At 34.3% G+C, this 6,214-nt stretch overlaps 1 long non-coding RNA gene across 1 annotated transcript; it reads left to right on the top strand.

Moving 5' to 3' along the window:
- The first annotated feature begins 1,100 nt into the window (after nt 1-1,100).
- On the top strand, nt 1,101-5,028 carry LOC147760165 (uncharacterized). The gene is made up of 3 exons (XR_015330859.1): nt 1,101-1,173; nt 1,359-1,402; nt 4,965-5,028. It is a non-coding gene; the product is annotated as an uncharacterized LOC147760165 (long non-coding RNA).
- The last annotated feature ends 1,186 nt before the right edge of the window (nt 5,029-6,214 follow it).

Below are 6,214 nucleotides of genomic sequence, written 5' to 3'. Positions count from 1 at the left end.
ACATTATTATATATTATTTATCTCTTACTTGGTTTGATTATTAACGAAAATGTATTGATATCAGCCGCTGAACACATAATTGGCAAATCATTTATTTATCGTTTTATTACTGGATAGACTTTTGAAAACTTCCCATTTTTATATAATGGGTAATTTTCATTTCAATACTTGTAAATATAGTATTATGATGTACCTAAGCATATATGACAATTTATTTTTATTACATTGATTCAACGCTATTTCCAATATATAAATTTATACTACATGTAATAGAGAACAGAACATAAACAAATCTCAATGTGCAAAAATTGGCTTGGCAAGGTGCATTATATTTTGAAATTACAGATGTGAATAGAACTTTATGAACTTTAACTTTATCCTTACAATTACGATGTAATACATATAGTTTAAAAATATACGGGGTTACATTTGAAAATAAAAAAAGTAAACTATACTATACTCAATTAGTATGTGAAAGCCATCAATGATGAAAATAAATGGACAAAAATTATTTGACTGAAAGGTATAATGTTTGTTATAGGAAATAACCAGCATCAGTGACACCCAGTCCCCATTGGAATTATTCTTGATGAAAGTAGTCATAAAAAGGACCAAGATCTGACATCCCTTATGAACATATTCAGCATAATTTATTGCAAGTGTAGGTGAAAAACAATGGGTAAATCATAACCACCAGCCAATGTCAAATCGATCTAAAGTATGGTGGTAATTTTATAATACAAGTAGTGCAGTAGTGAAAGATACAAGTCTGCACATGCTAGCCTTTGTCAGGGATGAGATTTCGCCATTTATTGACAAATTTGTGTAAGCTTAAAAATTAAAACAAATTATATGTTAATGATATGAATAAAAAAGAAAATATGGTAATTACTGAAATGAAAAAGCAATTCCTTAGATACCGTAGCAGACCACTGGAAAACTTTATGTAAGAACCAAAATGATTGTATTAAACTTATGGTTTATTGCATCAGATATGCTGAGCAAGCACATCTATCACATTTCTTTAATAACAGGACCTCATTAGCATAAGTGAACAGTCCTAGTTGTCACACCCAGGAGTGTGTGGGTCAGTTAGGTGTGTGCTGCAGAGGAGTGCAGAAGTGCAGAAATGCAGTGGCATTATTTATGTATTTACCCAGTAGAGGAATAATGGTAAGATGTTTATGCCAATTTTGTACACAATGTATATTACCAGCATTTCTCTGTTTATATTATATAGTTTTATTAATTAATAACCAAGTTAATAATTGTATTTTCATAAACTCAGATGTTATGTGAGAAGTAAGTGGTGATACCAGCTAGACAAATAAGTGACAGTTGTATTTTCTTTGTTTTAGTTACACGGCTGTTTCAAGCTGAGGCTGTTTCAAATAAAGCTCAGGTAAAAGGAATATGCCCGTTGTCATTTGCCTCGTTTTTCTGTGGCCCCTAAGAGCTACACTTTATAAAGCTCTGAAGTAATAAATCATAAATAAACAGGCCACATTTCAGTACCGTGGGCTTCCCTTTTCTTATTCTTTGGTATTTCTTCCCCGAGTTCTTCATGGTGTGTAGATGCTCTGAAGAGTTTTCTGCAAGTGAGGGCCCATTGCATCATATTATTGTTGCAGCCGTAGTGATAAGCCGCCATATTTCGGTTACTTCCACCACAACCCCTTGGTAACGAGAATCAATTTTCAACTACATCTTGGCTCAATCTTTTTGGTATGATGTAGCAATATAGATATTCCTTTTGAAAAATTTCACTAGAAATATAGGTAAGTAGGTCTTTGAAGCCGGTCACACTAATTTGCAGGTCTTCCATGGTTTGGTACGTAACGGATCGCTTTTTCATTTCAGCTCTTGTGTAGTAATTAAGTTGTTTCGACATTTTTCCATTCCAAGAACCATATGCATGCTGTTGCAAGTTGAACAGATCTGGGGTCATTTGGGCTGGAAAGGGGCTCTGTGGAATTAAAGATGGCATAAATGATAAGTGACATGTTGTTGTACTGTTGTGTCATTACTGTATGTCAATTGACATGTTGTTCCATTTCTTGTGATACCTCTGATGCAAGTGTCTGCGCTGCAAGTTTGACACTCATTTTTGTGAAATCATTGATGAATGCATGACTATATTTTAGTTTTGTTAATTGAACTGGTCTGTCTCTGTCTCTTCGGTATGCTTGTATGAAGTGCTCCCAAACAATTGTTTTTCCAGAATGTGTTAGTAGGTGTGTATGTCTGTCAGAGGCACCACTGGAGTGTAGATTGTTGTGTAGTTTTTTAATGAGATGGGGTGGACCAGAAATAAAAAATAGTGGTTGATTGGTTATTTCATTTATGGTCGTGTGTCAAGTCACTAATTGGTTCTATTGGTCTTGAATTAATTCTCATGAATCTCCTATTCTCAGAAGCGCCATCGCAGATGGCCAGAAGAGTTGTAAATCTGTGAAGGTGAATAAGTTTGACCCCTTTCCAGAAAAGATGATTGATGATGGTTCCTGTCATGGTGTTGGAGATAAAGTAAGCCACAGGATATGAAAATGTGGTGAATGAAAAAGAATTGGGCGATGCGTGAGCCAAGTGGCTGCAATGGTGAAGATGAGGGAGCTGAATAAGAGGGATATTTAACTTCTGCTGTGTTCAAGTTTACAATCCCCTACCAGCCCATTAGTTTTTGCAGACCAGACAAGTCCCTCTTTAATTTAAAACCTCATCAATCGACAGTGCACCCACTTGGTCTACTGCTGAAAGATTTAATTTTTGCTATTGTGAGTGCATGTTTGCTATGTTTTCAGGATGCCACCCTGATTCTGTCATGTTGAAGTGCCGAAAATTTTGTTGTGTTCTGCTGCTTGGTAGTCTTATGTACCCTGATTTGCGCATTTGTTTGTATTGTGTTTTGCCAGGAAGAATTTTACGATTTGAGGATGCCATCTCAATTGTTGTGATTTAGTAGTGATTGCTTTTTGTTGGTATTGTAGTAAAATTTCCAAAAAGACATCCTCTGGTTTCCCTGCATGCTTTTCTTTTATGTGAGTAAGTATGGTTGGTTTACAGCTAAAATATTTGTGTGTATAGTCATCCCATTTATAAATGTATTTTTTCTTAATGGGTGGGAGATCTGATTGATTTTGTGATCTAATGTTTGCTTGACTGATGTGTTCCAGGGTGGCATCTATTGTAGGGGAAATTTCTGCATGCGTGGATGCTTGCCATTTGCAGGATTTGTAATGTTTTGTCGGCTGTGCTTGCTTGAAATCATTTGATATTTTGGAAAACACTGTTTACAAGTCGCTGCTGTCTTCTGTATTAAGTGCCTGCATGTTTTTATATGTATTTTGTACTTGAGAAAGTTTTGCTTTTAGATTTTTTAATGGAAAAAAGAATTTTAATGCAGGCGATGAGAAAGTTCGGATTTTGTACAATAGCCGTAGTTTTTAAAATCGGCATGTTCATGATTTAAATTTCTGTGGATGCTATGTAATGATGATATTAATGATTTGCAAGGCTTCCACGTGACTTAATCTTTTGGCAAATAAATATTATGACATTTACTAGCATTGATTTGCTTTGCACTGATGTTAACATTGGCTAGTGCTCCTGACTTACCCATCATCTTATCATCCCCACATCTGTTTGCTATTAAATCTGAATATGTGCCATAAGGGAGGCCAGGACATGGTGGAGTCCAGTCAAGTTTTTTTAAGTATTTCAATCAGGTGTTGGGTATCACTGATGCAAGCAGGTATTTCTTCTAAAAAAAGGCTGGCTTCTCCAGGTTTTTGTGATATGAATGTATTGTCCATTCCCTTTTCTCATGGCGATGCCTTTTTCTGCACGGAATGGGTGGATTTGATTAAATCTTGCTGTGTAAAGGTTTTTCACATTGGAAATTTCATAAAAAGTCCATTCTGGAAATTTGGTCTTGATAGTTTCTTTTAGGGTTGTATTATCCATTTGCTGATCCATTGCTTATCCCTTTGTGCTTGCATGTTTTTATTTGCATTTTGTACATAAGAAAGTTTAGATTTTAGATTTTTGATGGAAAGAGAACTTTTATTAAGGCGATGGGAAAGTTCAGCTTTTGTACAATAGGCATAGTTTTTAAAATCGGCATATTCATGAGTTAAATTTCTGTTGATGTTAAGTAAAGGTGATATTAATGATTTGCAAGGCTTACACATTTCTTAATCCTTTGGGTAATAAATATTTAGGCATTTACTGGAATGTATTTGTTTTGTACTGATGTTAACATTGGCTAGTGGCCCTGACTTACCCATCATCTTATCATCCCCACATCTTTTTGCTATTAAATCTGAATATGTGCCATAAGGGAGGCCAGGACATGGTGGAGTCCAGTCAAGTTTTTTTTTAAGTATTTCAATCAGGTGTTGGGTATCACTGATGCAAGCAGGTATTTCTCCTAAAAAATCCGGCTTTTCCAGGTTTTTGTTATTTGAATGTATTGTCCATTTCCTTTTCTCATTGATGGCTATGCCTTTTTCTGCGCAGAAAGGATGGTCTTGAGTAAATCTTGCTATGTAAAGGTTTTTTGAAATTTCATAAGAAGTCCTGGGAATTTGGTAGTGACTATTTCTTTTAGGGTTGTGTTATCCAGTTTGTGTTGCTGATCCATTGCTTTTCCGTTTTTACGTGTAACCTATAAAGTAATGAATAAAAGTTAATATATTTTTTATAATTTAGGTATTACCTTTATTGGCTATCGTGAGTGAAAGGCAATAAAGACCTGGTACATGTAGCATGATAAAATATTCAAACTTAAAGTTAATCAATATTAATCAAGATCATAAAAACAGAATCTAATACCGTATCTTACATTGGAAGAGAGACAGTTATGTAGATTTTACATTTATATATAATTGAGCATTCCACATGTTAACAATATTTTTTTAATTTTAATAAAGGATAATACATATTGTTTTTTTTTATGATTTCAGGGGGACATAAGGAAATGGACGCCTCGTATCAAATTGAAAGACACGGGCAACATGCAAATGGCATTTCTATGAGACACAATATACATCACACGTTGGAAAAGACCAAAACCTGCATGACATGTACATGTGTTTTCCTCCGGCTCTCACAGTAACTGCACAAGGACATTGAAGGTTCCATGTATTGGCCAAAATGAACAGTTCTTATCCCTTTAAACACACAAACTATTTTTTGTTTTTCGTAATATTGGCTGTCGATCTGTTTTTTGAACTTTTTCTTTTCTTGAATTTTGACAAATTTCACAGAAACAATTTCCTTTAGGAATTGTTTCCTCCATTTAGTTCACACATGAGTAATGGCACCAGCCATTGGGACAAAGCTTACCATCGCAAATAATCATTTTGTCTTCTGTGTCTTTTTCGCCACAACTGGATTGTCCAAGTTTTCGTCTATATGAGGATTCTGGGTTTTGGGCGATTGGCTCTTTTATTGAGGGCAGTATTATACATCTCAAAGAAATGCTTTCTTTTTTTTTTTTTTGGTTTAACATTTTGTGGTTCTAGTAATGTATTTGCTTTTGAATTACAAAGATTGATGACAATTTTAGGAAGAACATGAATTTTGGATGTAATATCAATTTGTTCGTTGTTTTGTCTTTGCTTAAGCATGTCAAAATACTTCAATCGTAACTGTTTGCATATGACAAGTTTTTTTACTGCAATTTGAATTTACTTTTGTACAGGTCCAATGTTTCTTTATTTATTTATTACTTTTGAAAATAAATGGATGTAAATAAAGAATACTTAACAAATTTGAGAAATTTTGAACGTGTATTTCGAGGTGTCTGTATGTGTAAAACGGTTGGGTAAAGGTACATCTTTGCCAAAAAATTTAATGAATTTATTATAACCCTTTTATAGCATTAAATGTTGTTTTAGCGCAAGTATCTTTCTATTCAACAGCCGCCTTATGGAAGAATGTATTTCTTTTCTGACCTGCATTATTGCCCATCCGGATACATAAAGATATTTTTCTTTCTCTGCAGGGGAGAGTTGAGGAATAATGATATCTTCTTCTAGAGCAGAGTGCACATTGCAAATTGGAATATTATGTGGAATATATTTATAATGCCACATTTCATCTAAGATTAGATACAGATAAATCTTGTCACCAGAGTCAGTAAATACATATCTTTGCTATCCCTTACAGACCATAATATATTGTATCCCATTGTATAGTGTTGAAGAAAGAT

The sequence above is a fragment of the Lingula anatina genome, chromosome 8 (genome assembly GCF_051362555.1).
Source record: "Lingula anatina isolate TDL-2025a chromosome 8, LinAna3.0, whole genome shotgun sequence".
Classification (NCBI taxonomy): domain Eukaryota; kingdom Metazoa; phylum Brachiopoda; class Lingulata; order Lingulida; family Lingulidae; genus Lingula; species Lingula anatina.
Note: the sequence above shows the minus strand (reverse complement) of the source record. Positions and strands in the feature narration are given on the sequence as shown.